The sequence below is a fragment of the Phocoena sinus genome, chromosome 4 (assembly GCF_008692025.1).
Source record: "Phocoena sinus isolate mPhoSin1 chromosome 4, mPhoSin1.pri, whole genome shotgun sequence".
Classification (NCBI taxonomy): domain Eukaryota; kingdom Metazoa; phylum Chordata; class Mammalia; order Artiodactyla; family Phocoenidae; genus Phocoena; species Phocoena sinus.
The window spans coordinates 40805719-40828522 of record NC_045766.1 but is presented as its reverse complement, the minus strand read 5'-3'; the positions used below and the strand labels follow the sequence as shown (position 1 = coordinate 40828522).

General features: G+C 38.9%; 1 protein-coding gene across 1 annotated transcript in view; it reads right to left on the bottom strand.

Moving 5' to 3' along the window:
- NMD3 (NMD3 ribosome export adaptor) overlaps positions 1 to 22804 on the bottom strand; it is a 77009-nt gene that overhangs the window by 5676 nt on the left and 48529 nt on the right. Inside the window, exon 17 of the transcript XR_004349730.1 lies at positions 4225 to 4347. The gene's annotated coding sequence lies outside the window, so the exon portion shown is untranslated. The remainder of the gene's footprint in view (positions 1 to 4224; positions 4348 to 22804) is intronic.

The window sequence follows — 22804 nt, the reverse complement described above, 5'->3', positions numbered from 1 at the left end:
TATTCTGAATTTAACTATAAACTTACCTTTACCAGTATATTCTATACTTTCTTTTTTTTATTGAATTATAATTGACATACAATATTATGTTAGTTTCAGGTGTACAACATAGTGATTTGATGTTTAAATGATTATTACCATGATAAGTCTAGTTACCATCTGTCACCATACAGAGTTATTATAATATTATTGACTATATTCTCTATGTTGTATATTATATCCCTATGATTTATTTATTTTCTAGCTGGAAGTTTGTACCTATTAATCTCCTTCACTTACTTCACTCCTCTTCCCCACCCGCTTCCCTCTGGCAGCCATCAGTTTGTTCTCTGTATCTATGAGCCTTTTTTTTTTTTTGGCTATGCCACATGGCTTGCAGCATCTCGGTTCCCCAACCAGGGATTGCACCCGGGCCATAGCAGTGAAAGCCCAGAATCCTAACCACTAGGCTACCAGGGAACTCCCTCTATGAGTCTTTTTTGTTTTGCTTTGTTTGTTCATTTGTGTTGTTTTTTAAATTCTACATATGAGTGAAATTATATGGTATTTGTCTTTGTCTTACTTCACTTAGCATAATACCCTCTAGGTCCAACCATGTTGTCACAAATGGCAAGATTTCATTCTTTTTTATGGCAGAGTATATATAGATAGGTATACACCTATATATGAATATTGCTCATTAATAGACATATGGATATATATATACCACATCTTCTTTTTCCATTCATCTATCAGTGAGAGTTTAGGTTGCTTCCATGTCTAGGCTGTTGTAAATAATGCCATAATGAACACAGAAGTTTATATAATTTTTTTAATTAGTGTTTTCATTTTCTGCAGATAAATACCCAGGAGTAGAATTGCTGGATTGTATGGTAGCAGGCATATTGTATGGTATGAATTTTTTGAGGACTCTCCATACAGTTTCCCATAGCGGCTGCACCAAATGTGTTTGTTGGCCATCTGCATGTCTTCTTTGGAAAAATGTTTATTCAGATCCTCTGCCCATTTTTAAAATTGTATTGTCTGTTTTTTTGATGTTGAGTTTTTTATATATTTCAGATACATATCAAATACATCATTTGCTAGTATCTTCTCCCATTCCATAGGTTGCCTTTTCATTTTGTTGATAGTTTCCTTACTATTACTGTAGCTTTGTAGTATGGTTTGAAATCAAGGAGGGTGATACCTCCAGCTTTGTTCTTCCTCAAGATATATTTGTCTGTTCAGGGCCTTTCATGTTTCCATATAAATTTTAGAATTGTTTGTTCTAATTCTGTGAAATGTGCCACTGGTATTTTGATAGGGATTACACTGAATCTGTAGATTGCCTTGGGTAGTATGGTAATTTTAACAATATTAATTCTTCCAATCCAGGAGCATGGGTTATCTTTCCATTTGTTTGTGTCATCTTCAATTTCTTTCATCAGTGTCTTACAGTTTTTTTGAGTATAGGCCTTTTATCTCCTTGGTTAGATTTATTACTAGGTATCTTATTCTTCTTGATGCAATTGTAAATGGGATTGTTCTCTTAATTTCTCTTTCTGATAGTGTTGTTAATGCATAGAAATGCAACAGATTTCTGTATATTAATTTCATATCTTACAACTTTACTGAATACCTTGATGAGTTCTAATATCTTTGTGATGGCATCTTTAGGATTTTCTATGTATAGTATCATGTCATCTGCAAGCAGTGACAGTTTTATTTATTCCTTTCCAATTTGGATGCCCTTTCTTTCTTTTTCTCATCTGATCGCTGTGACTAGGACTTCCAATACTATGTTGAATAAAAGCGGCTAGAGTGGAATCTTTGCCTTGTTCCTGATTTTAGAAGAAATGCTTTCAGATTTTCACCTTTGAGTATGATGTTAGCTGTGGGTTTGTCAGATATGGCCTTTATTATGTTGAGGTATGTTCTCTCTATACCCACTTTGTTCAAAGTTTTTATCATAAATGGATGTTGAATTTTGTCAGAAGCTTTTTCTGCATCTATTGAGATAATCATAAGGTTTTATTCTTCAGTTTGTTAATGTGGTGTATCATATTTATTGATTTGCAGATATTAAACCATCCTTGCATCTCTGGGATAAACCCCACTTGATCATGGTTTATGATCCTTTTAATGTATGGTCAACTTCAGTTTGCTAGTATTTTGTTGAGAATTTTTGCATCTATGACCGTCAGTGATATTGACCTGTAATTTTATTCTTTTATAGTGTCTTTGTCTAGTTTTGGTATCTGGGTGATGCTGGTCTTGTAAAATAAGTCTGGAAGCATTCCTTCCTCTGCAAGTTTTTGGAATAATTTGAGAAGGATAGATGTTAACTCTTTTTTAAATGTTTGGTAGAATTCACCCATGAAGCAATCTAGTCCTGGACTTTTTTTTTGTTGGGAGTTCTCACTGCGGTTTTGATTTGCATTTCCCTGATGATTAGTAATGTTGAGCATCTTTTTATGTGTTTGTTAACCATCTGTATGTCTTCTTTGGAAAAATATCTCTTCAGCTCCTCTGCCCATTTTTTAATCAGGTTGTTTCTTTTTTAGATATTGAGCTGTCTGAGCTCTTTATATATTTTGGATATCAACCCCTTACCAGATACATCATTTGCAAGTATCTTCTCCCATTCAGTCAGCTGCCTTTTCATTTTATTGATGGTTTCCTTCACTGTGCAAAAGCTTTTTAGCTTGATGTAGTCCCACTTGTTTATTTTTGCTGTTCTTACACTTTCCTGGGGAGACATGCAAAAAAAAAAAAAAAATTGCTAAAACTGACGTCAAAGAGCTTATTGCCTTTGTTTTCTTCTAGGATTTTTGGTTTCAGGTCTTACATTTAAGTCTTTAATCTATTTTGAGTTTATTTTTTATATCATTTAAGAGTGTGTTGTATATTTTTTAGGTTACTAATTAGCATCCTTACATTTCTGCTGGAAGAACGCCTTTCAGCATTTCTTGTAAGGTATTTTTAGTAGTGCTGAACTCTCTCAGTTTTTGCTTTTCTGGGAAAGTCATTATCTCTCCTTCATTTCTAAAATATAACTTTGCCAGATACAGTATTCTTGGTTGGCAGTGTTTTTTCTCTTAGCACTTTGAACATATCATCCCACTCTCTTCTGATGTAAGGTTTACACTGAGAAATCCACTGGTAGCCTTATGGGGGTTCCCTTGTAATTTCCAAGCTTCTTTTCTCTTACTGCTTTTAAGATTCTCCCTTTGTCTTTAAATTTTAACAGTTTTAGTATAATGTGTCTTGAAGAGAATTTCTTAAAGCTGAGTTTGTTTGGTGACCTATGAAATCCATAAACTTGGATATCCAAATCTCTGTCCAAATTTGAGAAGTTCTAGGCTGTTATTTCCTTAAATAAGCTTTCTGCCCCTTTCTCTTCCTCTCTTGCTATTGGAACGCCAATAATTCACAAAGTATTTTTTTCATGGTATCCCATAAATCACATAGGCTTCCTTCATTCTTTTTCATTCTTTTTCCTTTGTTCTCTGACTGGATACCTTCAAAGTTCCTATCTTCTAACTCATAGATTTTTCCTTTGGCTTGATCCATTCTGATGTTGATGCTCTCCATTTCATTTTTCATTTCATTCCTTGTATTCTTCAGCTCCAGAATTTTTATTCACTTCTTTATGATTTCTGTCTCTTTGTTAAACTTTTCATTTTATGTATTGTTTTCCTGATTTTTTTGAACTGTATTTTCTTATAGCTCATTAAGTTTCCTTAAAACAACTATTTTGAAATCTTTATCATGTAAAGTACAGATTTTCATGCCTTTGAGATCAGTTACTGGAAAATAATTATAATCCTTTGGTGATGTCCTGTTCCCTAGATTTTTTTCATGTCCTTGAAGTTTTGTGTTGCCATCTTCTCATTTGAAGTAACAGTCTCTTCCTTTAGTCTTTATTAACCTCCTTTGAGAAAGAAATACCTTCCACCAGCCCTGCTAGTTATTCTGAGGCTTTCTACCTGCTCCATGCTTCTTGCTCCCTCTTGTGGAAGAATTCCTAATTTATAGGCATACATTGAAGATATCGCAGATTCAGTTCTAAACCACCACAATAAAGTGAATACCGCAATAAAGTCACATGATGTTTTTGGTTTCCCAATGCATATAAAAGTTATGTCTACACTATACTGTAGTCTAGTAAGTGTCCAATAGCATTATGTCTAAAAAATGTACATATCTTAATTTAAAAAAACTTTGTTGCCAAAAAATACTAACCATCATCTGAGGCTTCAGCAAGTTGCAATTTTTTTTGCTGGTGGAGGGTCTTGTCTCGATGTTAATGGCTGCTGACTCGTCAGGCAGGTGGTTGCTGAAGTGTGGGGTGACTGTGGCGATTTCCTAAAATAAGACAGGAATGAAGTTTGCCACATCAATTCCTGCTTTTACAAATGATTCTCTGTAGCACACAATGCTGTTTGACAGCATTTTACCCACAATAGAACTTTTTCTAAAATTGGAATCAATCCTCTCAAACCCTGCCGCTGCTTTATCAACTAAGTCTATGTAATATATGTAATATTCTAAATCCTTTGTTGTCGTTTCAACAATCGATTAAGTTCACTATCTTATATGGGCACAGTTTGTGGCACCCCAAAACAATTACAATAGTAACATCAAAGATCACTGATCATAGATCACCATGACAAATATAATTATAATGAAAAAGTTTGAAATATTGTGAGAATTACCAAAATGTGACACAGAGACACAAAGTGAGCAAATGTGGTTGGAAAAATGGCACCAATAGACTTGCTCAACACAGGGTTGCCACAAACCTTCAATTTATAAAGAACACAATAACCTGCAAATTGCAGTAAAGCCATGCACAATAAAATAAGATATATATACACTACCAAACATAAAATAGCTAGTGGGAAGCAGCCACATAGCACAGGGAGATCAGCTCAGTGCTTTGTGTCCACCTAGAGGGGTGGGGTAGGGAGGGTGGGAGAGAGACGCAAGAGGGAGGAGATATGGGGATATGTGTATATGTATAGCTGACTCACTTTGTTATAAAGCAGAAACTAACACACCATTGTAAAGCAATTACACTCCAATAAAGATGTTTAAAAAAAAAAGATATGCCTGTATACCTTCTCTTGATTTTGCAACAAACCAGGCTGAGTACTGATGGCCTCCTTTTTGTTTTTACAGAAGTAGCACTAAAACTCAAGTTTGTAGGTTCTCCCTGGTCCGCAGATTCAGGTCGATTTTCTGTACATGCTCACTAGCCATTTGCCAAAGCTCACTCTTGCTGCCACCAGTGGGAGCATGCACAGGGAGCCACCACAGTAGGCCGGGGGTGGGGGGGGGGAATGAAGCACACAGAACACTGGGGGTACCCATAGGCCAGTTGGGGGGATCTGCTGGCAAGGTGCCCCCAGCAGCTCATGGGCAAGCTTCTTGATGGAGTCTGTGACACAGGAGAATCTGTGTCCCTTTGACGCCCTCCAAGAGTCCAATCTGGTGCCCTCCCAGTCTTCCCCTGCACCTGCCCAGTCATGCAGCTCACAACTCAGTACCCTGGATGGGTGAGAGAAATGAGCCTCTTTGAGAGTGTCCCACACAATGGGGAATCCAGGTGCTCATTCACACACTCTCATTTCCCCCACTGGAGAAATCACAGGCTGAGAAGATCTGTCTTGGCCCTAAGCAGTGCCGTCTTGGGGATGGGGTGATGCAGGTAGTCAAATTGTTCCTCTTACCCACTCCATTGCATCCAAACTCATATGTTTTTGTTTCAGTGGTGTGCTAGGATTTTTCCACTGGAAATTTTGACTTCCCCAAAGGCTCTCTTGCTCATGGATGACTAAGACAGTGTTTTCCAGGGGCTCCTGGACTGTAGCCAAGAGGGACTGGAGCCGGTTCACAGGTCATTGCAGGGTCCAGAGCCAGGACCAAGGTCCAGTTGCCTATTATCTGTCACATGAGTGGGCAAGACTCTTCCTGGACCCCTTGACCTATGGGGCTGGATCCCACAGCTCCCACAAAGGCACTTTTGTCCCTGGATGGATGCCAAATTGTTGTTGTTGGGGGAGGGCCACAAATGAGTGATGTCGTATTCAGCCATATGGCTGACATCACTCCCCAAACAGCTCAGCCCTGTATCTTTCAGCAAACTGAGAAATTCATGAATGGAAAAATGTGGACATCCCAGCTTTATTTACCACAAAATTCTTGGATCCATCAACTACCTAACTCTTAACCTCCAGCTCCATTCCTATAATTCCCAGATTTATTCCTGTCCAATATTGCCTCTAAACTTTGAACATTGTCCCCCACTGTCCATCCCATGCTTGTCCTTTGGATCTGAAATGGACTTGGCTTCTCTGATTTGACCCCCTCCTTATTTCCTGGCTCATCCATCCTGAGTATCTACTCCCAGGAGATCAAGCCTAGGCTCCCAGACCAAACTAGTCATTATCCAGATGCTTATCTGACATCTGCTTGGGAAGAAGTGGGAAACAGTATGTGATGGTTGGACATGCTACAATAATCATGAGTATAGTCAGGAGGGCACAATTCTGCCATGCTGTCTGCTTCTTCTACCACCACCAGCAGCAGCACTTTTCCATGTCCTGGGTGTGTGAGAAGGAGTGGTCTGGCTCAGCTCACCACCACCAGAAGCAACAACTGATTTATCACTAAACTGAGAGACCAAGGCATGAAAGTAGAGAAGACTATAAGCTCCCTAGAGGTAAGAATTATGTGTGTCTTATTCATAATTGCCTCTTCAGGGCATGCCTGTGTCTAATATGTGAGTAGGTTCTCAACAAATTTGTTGAAATAATTAATTAGGAAAAGAGTGGTACTGTCTTTGATCTCCATCTTATTGTCCTTTAAAGGAATTTAAGTCAATAAACATGTATTGTTCCAATCACAGTGCAAGGCCTTGCAAATATATGAATAGATGAAATGAGTTACATGTAATCTTTTCTCTCAAGAAGTTTACAGCTCCCTTTAAGCATAAAGGCAGACACATTAAATTTAGACGCCTGTGTGTTGTTTCACTAGAGTTACAGATAAATAACTACGAGCACAGATAGCACTTTATGGAGTAATTTATTCTGTTAAAGTTGGAAGCCTACGGGGGGAAAAAAGTGACATTTGAGCTGGGCCTTGAAATAGGAAGCAGTACCTCAGGGGAACTTATAATGACAAGAATGAAATTGACCACACAGTGAGAACTCTGTGAAGAACAGCCCAGCCTGAGACCAGAGTGAGTTCAGGGCTGCTAGTGCCCCTCTGGCAGACAGAGCTAACTGTTTGACAGAAGTCTCTATCACAGGAAGCCTAGGACGTACTGGAGATGTCCTAGAAGAACCCTGAGAACATATATTGGGAACTTATGACAACCACAGCTCTCCACCAAGATCAGCCAGTGGTCCATGCAGCTCAGCCTGGAAGATGCCTCAGGACTCTGGTCAGTTCTAAGGCTCCCTCAGAGGGTTTCTGGGTTCTTCTGGGCAGGCCCTGCAGATCCAAGTCTGATGAGGTGGGTCAGAGCCAAGATGGAGAAGTCTGGGACTCAAGAGACGACCTGGAACCACTCGAGCCTCTAAGAGTATAGCTAGCTTTCTGTGCTCACCCCCAGCAGGAATCTCCTGTGCAATTTCCCCAGCTCCTGAGGTCATCAAAACACAGAGCCTCCCTGAAGACTCAGACTAGTCTGAATATATGGGTGTAGACATAAAATGGGGGATACCCTTTTACCTGCAGTCAACCGTAGGAAATAGGCTGGAGCCCAGATACTGAAGCCCATGCGGGAAGAAAAAGTCCATGATCCGTAAAAATGATGTGGGGATGTATTAAAACCAGAAGTTTGTCTCTCTTGACTATTTAGAAGACAAAATAGCAACTTCACTGAGCAAGAAGCTAGTTACACAAAATTAGAAGAAGTGAGACCCCTAGTAGCACTGAATGCAGGTGACCTAAAGACCCTAAAGAAACACCCCAGGATGAATCAGGATATTCATATATTCCCCTCAAACGTCATCAGGGCTCCAGCTGCAGCACTGCTACTTATTGTTTGCCTGATGTTTCTGTTACTTAAATAAGTGTTATCAATAGAATGTTATAACAGAAAAGAATACATTTGCTAAGGAAAAATGAGCCTCATTGAAATTATTTGCATTATGAACTAGATTAACGAGTAATGACAATATCTTAATTGGTACAGAGTTTCAGTTTTTAAGATACTTTCCCACTCATCATTGTATATGGTGCTAATAATCCCTGATGAAGTAGGCAAGTAAGACACTAACAGAGAGGTTAACTGCACCTCCCATGGTTCCACAGTAAAACAGGAGGCAAGCCCAAGGCAGCTAATTCCCAATTCTGTGGTTTCCTAATCCTGGCCAAATATGGCCACCAGGAATACCACTGTGATCTACTCATTTTATTTAGCCATTTCCAGATTTCATCAGTCAGATGCTTTCCATGTGAGTTGCTCAGGTGACGAATTGCTCTGTAGCTGACTGTTCAGCATTCAAAGCACCTTAGTTCTTAATACCTATTACATACTTTACGAAAAGTGTTCATAGTAGTGTTTGAAACAAAATAATTCTCATCTATCTTTTCTTTATGATGCATGTTACCTTTGGCATGTAGTAAAAGGAATGTAAAACTAGCTTTATATCAGGCTTTTAAATATCTAAAATCACAATTTGGATAACTATTTTAAGGTAGATAAGATGTGCTGCTAAGTTCTGAGGAAAATTTCATCACAACTGAGACTTTAAAGTCTCCACATATTCCCTTTATTTTGTTTTTAATTAATAATTAATTTATTTATTTATGGCTGCATCGGGTCTCCGTTGCTGCATGCAAGCTTTCTCTAGTTGCGGCGAGCGGGGGTTACTCTTCGTTGTGGTGCGTGGGCTCCTCACTGCAGTAGCTTCTCTTGTTGTGGAGCATGGGTTCTAGGCATGTGGGCTTCAGTAGTTGTGGCTAGCAGGCTCCAGAGCTCAGGCTCAGTAGTTGTGGCACACAGGCGTCACTGCTCCCCGGCATGTGGGATCTTCCCGGACCAGGTCTTGAACCCGTGTCCCCTGCATTGGCAGGTGGATTCTTAACCACTGTGCCACCAGGGAAGCCCCTCCCTTATTTTAAACTCTGAATTCAGGAACCAGGAAGGATGCCAGTGAAGTCTTTTACCTGTTTGCCATTGTATGGGAAGTGCCCAGGGCCCAACCCTGAGCAAGCAGGCACTCCCTCGGTACACACCCACTGGTCCCCCGTCTTTCCCAGGCTGGTCCACTGCACCTCACCTCTAGTCACCCACATGCTCACCACCACCTCAAGACAGGATATGCACCTGCTTCCCCATCCAGTGTTCCACTTGTAGATTTGCCTTGTCTGAGTTCCAGCTCTGGTCTCTCTTATTAATTAGCACAAGCTTGAAAAAGAGCATTGGCCCACATGTTGGATGGGTAATACATTTACACCAAACTCACAGAGGGACAAATAGACAGTCCAGTAAAAAAGCTTAATAAAACTTGACAGCAAGCATCAAATAAAAATGTCCTGCTCCTCATTTTAAATCTATTTTTGCTGATATTTGCTGTTGAAATTACTCAGATTGCAGCTATAAACAAAGCCAAAGGACAGAGGAAGGAAACAGGGAAGGAAGGAAGGAAGGAAGGAAGGGAGGGAGGGAAGGAGGGAGGGAGGGAGGGAGGGAAGAAAAGAAGGAAGAAAGGAAGAAAGGAAGAAAGGAAAGAAAGGAAAGAAAGAAAAGAAAGAAAGAGAAAGGAAGGAAGGAAGGAAGGAAGGGAGGAAGGGAGGGAGGGAGGGAGGGAGGGAGGGAGGGAGGGAGGGAGGAAGGAAGATGGACAGGAGGCTCTAGCCTCACCTCTTTGCAGCTTTGCTCAAAACTACTAAGTAACTGATACTTGTCTGTCAATTAGTTTAATATGTTACTCTTTTAAGAATATATCTTTCTAACAGTTGAACCCAAAGAAAACTCAAAGGTCTGATACTTTATGGATAGAATTTAAGAGACTATGACAACTGAATGGAGAGATTTAGAGGTAGGAAGTTCCTTCTAAGACTTCTTATACCATGACACCCTTTTAGATTTCAAAACAAAGCTCAAACTTGGTAATGAGTTGCAGACAAAAAACGTTGCCTGCCATTCCAGTAAATATTGCCCGCCATCAAGCCCTCAGCCACAGCAGCCACCCCCACTGGTGTCCCCTGAGAGGGAATTCAGGATAGAGAAAAACAGGACACAGGTCCTAGATAAGATGCATATCTAAGGAATAACTTCAGTGAGCCCAGACTCATGCACCTTCCCATACATAGGAAAGCACTAAAACCATTAACTTGAGATGTCTATTTTTTGTGATTAGCAGTAATCTTTTGATGTTTGACTACACTTTTTTCTTTCCCCAGCAAAAACTCCTATATATCCTGGCTCCTCCCTTACACCTCTTTGGAATAGCTCTTCAGAGCTATCTGAGGGCTGTCTCCCGGGCTACAGTCCTCAGTAAGCTCCCTGAATAAAACGTAAGTCGCAACTTTTGGGTTGTACATTTTCCTTCAGCCAACTAAGTCTTCAACAGAAGTTCTTGCAATACTCATCCTAAAAGAGAACCACAAGATTCCACCTGTCTTGTTCTGAGTATACCCTAGCCTGTTTCTCTTTGGTAATCTTATAAGCTTTTCTCTGAAGCCAGACTCCCCAGGTTCAAATCTGGGTTCTGCCACTGTATGACTTGGGGCAAAATACTGTCCCTTCTCCACCACTTACTAGCTGTGTAACCTTGAGTACACAATTTCACCTTCTTTTCCCTCAGTTTCCTCATCTGAATAAAGATAACACTATTACCTACCTCATAAAGTTTTTGTAAGGATTACATGAGAATCCTGAGAATCTTTAACATGATAATGTGAGCGGTGCTGAGAAAAAAGTTTGCTTAACCACAGAACACCTTCCAAGTAGCTTCTGGAAAGATTATCGTTTCACTAATCACACTTTGGGAAATACTGGCATTGATCATTTTTTAGAAGTGAATTCAATAGTGAAAACATACTGAGTACCTGCCACAAGTGAACAGCAGTAAGAAGGTTCTGGAGATATCAGGGATGGAAAGCCTGATGCTTAGCTGGGCCTCTCAATGTATCAGTAACACAGAAAAGATATCATGTCTCCAAAAGACAAGAGAGAGGGAGCTCATAGAAACTTTTCTAGGATGTTTGGAACCAGGCACAGAGCCTGAGTCATCAGTACCATTCAGAATAAATGGTGTGAACACTTTATACTTGGAGTACAGATTGTTGCTTGGAAGTTACTCTTATGGTCCTTGGATATATTAATTAATATTTATTTTTCAAAGTCTACAAATTTCTCTATGCTTACTTCCCAAAAGGAAATGGTACTTGTAGATCAGTCCAGTGAATGAGGTGGATAATCTTGCCTAATTTTTTCATTATCAATTCATTATATAAAATTAAAGCAATGCAGTGTTTATCTCCATGATTTTCCCAACATGCAGGTTTTATACACGTTGAAAGATATGTTTAAATTAGAAAGTCTATATTTTAGGTTTCACTTCTCCCAAACCTCGCTTTAACTCATAACCTAATGATTACTAGAAAAATAAAAGTCCCACTATTCATGGCCTAGTGAGGCTAAGAATGTCCTGATCTCTACCTCAAGTGAAAGAAATAGACTCTAGTAAATAATTACAGAAGAAAGATAACTCACCCAACCTAGAGCCTCAGAAAGGGTTTCCTGAAGACTAATTAATAGGGAGCCAAAATTATCTCCAGAATTACACCGTCAATACATTCTTATTTCAACAGATTTTAAGATAAGTGTGAGAATAATGCTTCTGATTTTCATTAAGTGCTTATCATGCACTGGTGCCATCTGGTGGACATTTTAAAACTAAAGCTAAAAGTATTATTTAAAAGAGTTTGGGGCTTTCTCCTCTAACTTAAATAAAAAGAAAGTAGAAAAATACCTTTTATTATTTTGCAACATACTTTATCTTATAGTTTCTATAACTTGGGGACCAATGCATTAATTCACTCCCACGAGGTTCTATTAACCTAATTCAGGTCACTTGCAACACAGCCACATCTCATCTTTATCCAGATTTATGAATGGGTTAAGTTATCACATTATATGTAAGGTAAGTACCTGCAGTGATGTTGCAAAGCAAATTCAGATGAAATGGGCAACAGCAGAGCATAGTGTTTTTCCATATCTTTAAACCTGCTTCAATTCATCCAAAAGCTTTTAGTGAGAAGACTTTTATTTATTCAGAAAATCTAAATTATAGATATCAGTGGTCCTGCTTGAACAAGATCCAGAGAAGCACAAACCTTAAGGAGAAAGAATTTCTTGTTATAACTACATCAAAGTTAAATACTTCTGTTTAATGAAGGATATTATTTGCAAATTTAACAACTAATAAAATGAGTGAAGATATTTGCAATTTCTGAAACCAGTAAGTGCTATTATAAGACATTTCATCAAATCAACACAAGACAGAAAAATCAAATAAAGAAGAATATAAATAAGCACTGACCAAAAGGGATATGACTGGATATTCAGCATGTTATCAAATAAATATAATTAAAATGAGATATCACTTTACACCTATCAGGTTTGCAAAAAATTATTTAGAAACACCTGATACTAGCAAGTAAGTGCTAGTGAAAAGTGTGAAGAAACAAAAGCCTCAAGTATTGCTGACAAGAAAAAAATCTGACAGTACTTAAGTATGCATATATCCCACAGCCCAACAATCACATTTCTGGGTATATTAGTTACCTATTGCTGTGCAACAAATTACCGAAGATTATTATCTCAAAGTTTCTGTGGGTCAGGAATCCAGATGTGGTTTAGTCAGGTGCCTGAGTAGGGTCTCTCAAAAGGTCACAATCAAGAGTCAGCTGGGGCCGCAGTTACCTCAAGGGTAACTTGGGAAGCATCTGCTTCCAAGCTCACTCACAAAGCTGTTGCCAGATCTCAGAGGCTTGTTGGCTGTTGGTCAGAGACTTAAGTTCCCTGCTACATGGACCTCTCCACAGGGTGGTTCCTAACATAGCAACTTGCTTCCCCCGAAGAAGAGAGAATGAGAAATGGCAAGTAAGACAGAAGTCACAGGTCTTTAAAAATCTAATCTTGGAAGTGACATCTCATCACAATTGCCAGATGCTATTCACTAGAAGAGAATTGCTAGGGTCAGTCCACATGAAAGGGGAGGAGATTAAACAAGGTGTGAATATTAGGAGGCAGGGATCATTGGGAGCTATTTTTGAGGCTGCCTGCCACACTGGATATATACCGCAGAAACTCTCAACAGATCAATATAAAGTAAATAAAACAGGGATGAAGCTGCTCATTGCAGTATTGTATGCAAGATAACTGCAGGCAACTTAAATGCCCATCTATGAGAAAACAGATGAGGAAGGGTGATAAATGTATATGGTAGAATATCATGCAACAAAAAATAGTGAACCAAATTTATATACAGCAACATGGATCCATTTCAGAAACCTAATGTTAAGTGTAAAAAAGTAATAAAGAATAAAAATTTTAGCACAACAGCATTTATTTAAATTTAGCGCATGAATAACATTACATATTGGGTGGGCCAAAAAGTGCCTTTGGTTTTTAAGTAAAAATAAAAGACACATTTTTCATTTTCACCAAGAACTTCATTGAACAACGTATTCACCCTTTTGTTCCACTACCTTCTGCCATTTTTCAGGCAACTTCATAATTCCATCTTCCCAAAACTTTTTATCTTTTTGAGCAAAGAACTGTTCCAGGCGCCTTTTACAGTCTTCCAGGGAATTGACATTCTTTCCATTAAGAGAATTTTGTAAAGACCGAAATAAATGGAAATCCGAAGGTGCAATGTCTGGTGAATACGGCGGATGAATCAACTTCCCAGCCAAGCTGTAACAGTTTTTGCCTGGTCATCAAAGAAACATGTGGTCTTGCGTTAGCTTGATGGAAAATTATGCGTTTCCTGTTGACTAATTCCGGACGCTTTTCATTGAGTGCTGCTTTCAGTTGGTCTAATTGGGAGCAGTACTTGTTGGAATTAATTGTTTGATTTTCTGGAAGGAGCTCGCAATAGAGGACTGCCTTCCAACCCTACCATATACACAACACCACCTTCTTGGGATGAAGACCGGCCTTCGGTGTGGTTGGTGGTGGTTCATTTCGCTTGCCCCACGATCTCTTCCGTTCCACATTATTGTACAGTATCCACTTTTCATTGCCCGTCACAATTTATTTTAAAAACAGAACGTTTTCATTACGTTTAAGTAGAGAACCACATGCAGAAATACGGTCAAGGAGGTTTTCTTTGCTTAACTTACGTGGAACCCAAACATCAAAGTGATGAACATAACCAAGATGGTGCAAATGATTTTCAACGCTTGATTTGGATATTTTGAGTATGTCGGCTATCTCCCGCGTGGTGTAACACTGATTGTTCTCAATTAATGTCTCGATTTGATCGCTATCAACTTCAACTGGTCTACCCCGACCATGGAGCATCATCCAGCAGGAAATCTCCAGCACAAAACTTGGCAAACCACATTTGACATGTTCGATCAGTCACAGCACTGTCTCCGTACACTGCAGAAATCTTTTTTTGCGTTTCAGCTGCACTTTTACCTTTCTTGAAATAATAAAGCATAATATGCCAAAAATGTTGTTTTCCATCTTCAGTATTAAAATGGCTACACAAAAATTCACCAATTTTGGTCTTTTTTAAAGGCACGCTAATGATGACAGCTGTCACATACAATCTAACAAAATTGTTTTGAATGAAGTTAAAGACAACTAAGTGCTACTAAAGCCATCTTACAGAAAAAACCTAATGAACCTTTTCGCCAGCCCAATCTCTTTCAAGAATTTCAATATATCTATATAAAAGTATGGGAGGTAGACATACATGGCATAAGTGACAATGGGAAAAAGGAATGGCATGATGCATTGCATGAACAAAAATCAACATGCTATGAAATGAATAAAATCAACTTAATTCTGTAGATCTAAAGGCATTAAAAACAAAGCCCCAAAGACAAGGAATAAAATGAATGCATCCCTCCAACTGCTGTGCTCAAGCCCCCAAGTTCTTCCTAGAGACACAGTTACTGATTATAGAAGATATGTGCATATACATAGTCTTTGCACAGGTTAGTTACCTGTTATATTTCATCCCACCTACCCTTCTATATGCTACTCTGAACATCTGGGGCTGGGAAACATCAAACTATACTTCTAAGTTCTCTTGCCAGGTAGCTTCCTGTTAGGCACTGAAAGGAACTGAGGACGCTGAAGAAAGAGAAAGGCCCTGGCTCCCAATGTGTGACCGTTGCTGGCAGACACTCTTGCTGCTATGGAAATGGATTCCAGATGAGCAGCCAGGGCAGAAGCAGCAGCCTTTGGTTAACTGACACCTCTTCAGCAGATCCAGGCCTGCCTCTGTGCCTTCAAGAGTACAGCAGCAGGTCAACACAAGGGCGGCAGCATCTGCACTTCTATCTCTGGGTATCATCCCTTCATCTTCCTTTTTTACTGCTCCAGGCCCACTTGTTTTCCTTTTTGCACTTCCAGCCCCTTTATGTGAGTTGAGACAGTACAGACCATCTGAAAAATACTGCATTTCTATTACCCTCACAATAATAGGACACCACAATTTTAAACAACAGAATTCCCATTTTACAGATAAGTAGATTGAGTCAAAGAAGGGAAGTACTTGCCTGAGGATCACAGCTGGGATCTGAACTCAGGACATTTGGCTCTTGAGCCTATGCACTTAACTATATTCTGCACTTCCTTTCACACACATATAAGTAGAGTAAAACTGTATTACCATATGATGTCATATAAAAAAAGAAAATGTGGGCTTCCCTGGTGGCGCAGTGATTGAGAGTCTGCCTGCTAATGCAGGGGACGTGGGTTCGTGCCCCGGTCCGGGAAGATCCCACATGCCGCGGAGCGGCTGGGCCCACGAGCCATGGCCGCTGAGCCTGTGCGTCTGGAGAGACCACAGCAGTGAGAGGCCCGCGTACCGCCAAAAAAAAAAAAGAAAATGTGACTGTACGGTAAAGACAGCTGAGTACCACCTGTGCGCCTTTTATTTTGTATCCTCATACCTTAGAAAAAGGAAAATATGAAAAAGCAGTTATACAATAAAGGTTATGACTGACCTCCCTTCCTTCTTGATACATTCATTCATATGCTTGGGGTAAATATGGTTCCATATTTCATACTACAGGTCTGATGCTCAACTTTCCATGGTTTAGTCAGTGGGAAGCACCAGACAGGGTAAACATATTATCAGACCCATAACTCATGTTAGATTGTTTTGCATCATAAACTATTTTTTTTAAATAACTAAAAGAAGTACTAAGACAAATCATATCACAATCTTTAAAATTCTTTTTTAAAAAAAGCATTTCTATTTTTTTGCTTGCACTGGAAATTCTCAAATCACAGAACAATGGGGAAATTTGTATAGGACATTGGTGATGTTAACATCACTGAATTAGATTAGAGTCCAAAGCTAGGGGCTGTTAGATGATGTTATTCTCAAACCAGTAAGCCTCAATCCAACTCCTGTGAACTTCAGTTTAGTCCCAAATATGTGACAGAAAGGGGTCATGTTACTGTGAACATTTACAGCTTTGAACATTCCTAATGGAAAGAAAACTGCTTTTAGTTTCCTAACACAAAGGTCTCCCTGGATCGCCAAAACTGAAAATTGCTAGTCCTCTGTCAGTTGCCTTCTGCCTCATAAAATGTAGACCCTCTCTTCTCTTTTCCCTTACTTAATATCCTCCTCTTTCCTTTTGCTAATATCAGCAATAAGAATGGGTCCTTTTGTGGGACTGCTATAAATTCCACTTGACAGAACTGAATAAACACACACACACATACACACATGCACCCTCTCTTCTGTCACATTAACTTTTCTCTAAGGAACATCTTAGATTATCAGAAATGAATAACTTGCCAATAAAATGTATCAGTATTCACTTAAATTTCTTTCAAATAAATCATTTATTTTTATTATGATTTATTATTTGATTAAAGGAAAAATTTTTCCCTCTAATATTAGCTCTTACACATGGCAATGCCTTTAATTCCCCTTTTAATTCTGAAATAACAACAAAAAAAAATGTACAGGGAGGTCCTGTATATTCTCCACCTATCCTCCCACCAGGGTAACATCTTGCATAACTAGAATACAAGACCAAAACCAGGAAACTGACGCTGAGACAATCCACAGAGCTTATTCAGATCTTATTAGTTTTACAAGCATGTGTATGTGTATCTGTCTGCCTGTCTGTGCAATTTTATCACCTGTGTAGTTTCATGTGATCATTTACCACAGTCAAACCTCAGAACTGTTCCATCCTCAAAAACCTCCCTTGTGCTACCCGGTTATAGCCACACTCAACCTCCACACACACACCCATCCCTAAACCCTGGCAATCACTAAGCCATTTTCTATCTATAAATTTGCTGTTTCAAGAATGTTATATAAATGGAATGACACAATATATAACCTTTTGAGATTGACTCTTTTCACTCAGCATAATTCCCTTGAGATTCATCCAAGTTATGTGTATCAAGAGTTCATTCCTTTTTGATGAATAATATCCCATGGTATGAATGTACAAGTTTGTTTATAAGCAATTTTTAAATTTTCTAAAAAATACTTTTTTTCCTAACAAAATCTTACATGAAAACCAAATACCTAAATAAAAGTGAAGCTGCTTGCCTGAAGCAGAGTTGGGAACAAATGGAGCTAGGTCTTCTTGGCCTCCCCCATCTGCCCAAGGTACCATTATTTAAACCAGTAAAGCCTATAATACAGACAGAAAGGAGAATGCATGGGAATGAACCCAATAAAATTTTTGTACTTGTTCATAACAGTGAAAGCAGCAGTAAACGCCAGGCTGCTTTAAGGGACTCTACAGGAGTATATCCACTATCATCTTAACTTTAACCCTATCCAATGAATGGGGGAAGGGAGATTGGCTATTTCTACAATCAGAGAAGGTACCCACTGACAACTACTTAATGAATTTTAAAGATGAAGAGACTATCAGTTAGCTATTGCCAATGATACTACATAAGACACCACCCCAAAACTCAAAGGCTTAACAACTAATCATTTATTCTTACACTCGGGGTTGTTTAGAGTGACACTGCTTCAAATGTTCCATTCTGAGCCGAGATGAGGCAGTGACTATCCAGGACATTTCTTCTCCTGGTGAAGGCAGAAAGACAGGAACACAAATGCAAATAAGCAAAGGCATTTTAATCTTCTTACCATATCCACTAACACCCCACTGCCAAAGCAAGTCACACAGCCAAATCCAAAGTTAAGGGACAAAGAAATACACTCCACGACCATAAGGACTGGGGCAATATAAGGCTATTGATTACTTACAGAGGAATTAAGAATTGTGACCAACAATTCAACCTACCACACTCAGAAGATTTGCTATCTCCCAAAATATATTTCCTCCATTTGAATGTGCCTTTGCTTAAGTCCCTAACAAAAATGAAAATACTCTCAGGAGTAACACTTCACTCCATAACTATTTATTCTATCCCTTACTATGAATATCAAACCATTTCCTATGAAAAGAAGAAAACGCAAACATGACTAGGGAAGGCAGAGTAACGGACTGGGGGAACAACCCCAAACAAGCTTTCTGCAAATTACAAATTTACCTAGGATCAGAGTCTATCTATTCTCACAAAATAAAAGGCAAAATGCCACAGAAATAGTCACAGATGTAGAAAACAAACTTATGGTTACCAGGAGGGAAGGCTGGGTGTAGGGGGGGGCATAAATTGGGAAATTGGGACTGACATATACACACTACTATATATAAAACAGATAACTAATAAGGACCTACTGTATAGCACAGGGAACTCTACTCAATACTCTAATGGCATATATATATATATATGAAAAGAATCTAAAAAAGAGTGGATATGTGTATATGTATAACTGATTCACTTTGCTGTACAGCAGAAACTAACACAGCATTGTAAACCAACTATTCTCCAATAAAAATAAAAAGGAAAAATGCCAAAATGGAACTCTACAATCAGAACACAGATATTTTTAAGATCCTCTCAGAAACACAGAATTCCACATTCCAGACTATTCAGAGTGTCACCAACCCAGTCTCTCAACACTCCGTGGAGACTTCTATAGCATTTGTTTATGCTGACACTCTACAACCCAAATGAACACTGATTTATCTCAGCCTCTGTCAAGTAGTCAGCACATCAACATTATTCTGATCCAAATGCATAAACACAGGAAAACTACCAGACATATTTCATACTTCTTGAATACTTCCCAAGAGTTTATCGTTCTGATTACAAGCTACCTTCCCTGCATAGGTCATTTCTACTTCTCTCTCCACATGATCATTTACAAATACCATTTGTGCTATTATATACAATAAAGTACCCTAAAGTAAGAAAACTATTTACTGTGTGTTACAGTGAACAGTTGGTGTTAATACTACAACATACGACTTCTGTGGTTAATTAATTATAATTAGCACTACTCACATAAAATTTACCAAGCTTAGAATTAGATGCAGGTTTTGTTTCTATTAAGTAAAATGAAGTTTTGACCAACATGAACAACTCTCCCTACAAATCCCACTTACTGCCTCTCTAACGCCAGTAAGATCTGCTTGATTTCTTATTTCGTGCCAGACTCGTAAGGAATTATTTAAAACAAAACCATACCCATTTTTCAAAATATTGACCAGTCAAATCATACTACTACCTATCTATTTGAGGACTTATGCATTATATTTGTGTTGCCTTAAGGAAATGCAGTCTAGTTAGAGAGAAAGACAAATACACATAAAAATAGTAATGATAACTCAGGAGGCATATAAAAACTAACCAAGTAGAACAGATAGTAACTGCTACCGAAGTTCAGCAAACAGATCACTGTGGACTGGGCCTCACCTACTTAAGCAGAAAATATTAAGAGAAACATGTCAATATCAAGAATGGTAAGACTGTAAAAGAGACACTCCTAAAAATTCTACCACATGGAAAGCATCTTTCTGGAAAGGATTTTTGTAATGTGTCCTGAGATTCATACATGCTCTTTGACAGTAATTTCACTCCTAAGAAAACAATGAGCAAAATGGACAGATTTTTATAAGAAAAGGAAAAAAATGAAAAACACCTGGCAACGACCAACTTTAGAAATTGGATAATTAAATGCTGGCACATCAGTCTACCAATTGTCTAATGCCACAACAATGCTATGAGGTGAACACAAACCTTCAGGGGCATATAAGTTTACTACTCACGTGTCGGGTTAGTCAGGGGTCAGCTCAGCAGTTCTGCAGATCTTAGCTGGGCTTGCTCAACGTCTGAGGGTTGGCTGGCTTCATACAGGGCAATGGGGCAACTTGGTCTGTGCCACCTGTATCTCTTCCTCCAACACTCAACCAGGCATGTTTTCACAGTTAAGACAGAGGTGCAAGTCCTCCTGAATCTTACACTCAGAACTTCCACCTCATTCTAATCACCAAAACCCAGAGAAGAGTATAAGGGCACTACAAAGTTACATCTGGGGTCAACAAACTATAGGCTACAGGCAAAATGTGACCTACTGCTTTTTTTTTTTTTTTTTTTTTTTTTTGCGGTACGCGGGCCTCACCGTTGTGGCCTCTCTCGCTGCGGAGCAGAGGCTCCGGACGCGCAGGCTCAGCGGCCATGGCTCACGGGCCCAGCTGCTCCGCGGCATGTGGGATCTTCCCAGACCGGGGCATAGAACCCGTGTCCCAAACCCGTGTCCCCTGCATCGGCAGGCAGACTCTCAACCACTGTGCCACCAGGGAAGCCCCTGCCTTTTTTTTTTAAATAAAGTTTTATTAGAATATAGACACTTCCTTTCATTTACATATTTTCTATGGATCTTTCAGGCTACAACAGCAGAATAGTTGTGACAGAGACCATATAACCTGAAAATCCTTAAATGTTTATTATTTAGTCTTATCGTAAAATTACAGTAAAGGGAATGGACACAGTGAAGAGTAAAGAATTGGGGCTATTTCTGCAATCTACCAGTGGAATATTGTTTTATTATTAAATACCTTTTAAAAAATTTAACGGTTTAGAGAAGGTTTATAAAATAATGTTAAAGAGAAAAGAAGGTACAAAAATAAACAGGCAGTATGATCTCACCTCTACATAATCATATATAAGTAAATTACATATATTATATATAAATAATTCATATACATATATTATTTTCATATATATTTTTAAAGGCAAGCCACAAATAAAGAATATATTTTCAAAACAGGTATCTGATAAAGGACCTGTATCCAAAATACACAAAGAACTCTTAAAACTCAATAAAGATATAATTAACACTGCTGTATGTTATATATGAAAGTTGTTAAGAGTAAATCCTAAGAGTTCTCATCACAAGGAAAAATATTTTGTTCTATTTCTTTAATTCTGTATCTATATGAGATAATCGGTGTTCAATAAACTTATTGCGATAATCATTTCATGATGTACATCATTATGTTGTATACCTTAAATATATATGGTGCTGCATGTCAATTATATCTCAGTAAAACTGAAAGAAAAAAAACTCAATTTAAAAATGGGCCACCAGGGCTTCCCTGGTGGCACAGTGGTTAAGAATCTGCCTGCCAATGCAGGGGACACGGGTTCGAGCCCTGGTCCAGGAAGATCCCACATGCCGTGGAGTAACAGCCCGTGCGCCACAACTACTGAGCCTGCGCTCTAGAGTCCACAAGCCACAACTACTGAAGCCCGCGCACCTAGAGCCCAAGCTCCGCAACAAGAGAAGCCACCGCAATGAGAAGCCCGCGCATCGCAAAGAGTAGCCCCCACTCCCCGCAACTAGAGAAAGCCGCAGACAGCAACAAAGACCCAATGCAGCCAAAATTAATTAATTTTAAAATGATAATAAAAAAATAAAAATGGGCTGCCAAAGACAAATATCATATGATATCTTTTATATGTAGAATCCAAAACAAAAATGATACAAGTGAACTTATATACAAAACAGAAATAGACCCACAGACATAGAAAACAAACATGGTTACCAAAGGGAAAGGGGAGGGCATAAAATAGGAGTTTGTTATTAACATATACACACACTACTATATATAAAATAGATAACCAACAAGGATCTACTGTATAGCACAGGGAACTATACTCAGTATTTTGTAATAACCTATAAGGGAAAAGAATCTGAAAACCATAGGTATATGTGTATGTGTAACTGAATCACTTTGCTGTACACCTGAAACTAACACAACATTGTAAATCAACTATACTTCAATTAAAAAAAAAAAGGCCAAAGATCTGAACAGGGCTTCCCTAGTGGCGCAGTGGTTGAGAGTCTGCCTGCTGATGCAGGGGACACAGGTTCATGCCCTGGTCCGGGAAGATCCCACATGCCGCGGAGCAGCTGGGCCCGTGAGCCATGGCTGCTGAGCCTGCGCGTCCGAAGCCTGTGCTCCGCAACGGGAGAGGCCACAACAGTGAGAGGCCCGCGTAGCACAAAAAAAAAAAAAAAAAAAAAAGATCTGGACACCTCATTATAGAACATATACAGATGGCAATTAAGTATATGAAAAGATGCTAATCATCCTTTGTCAACATGGATTACAAATTACAACAATGAAATACCACTATGCACCTATTAGAATAGCTAAAATCAAAAAAGTTAACAATACCAAATGCTGGCAAGGATGCAAAGCAACAGGA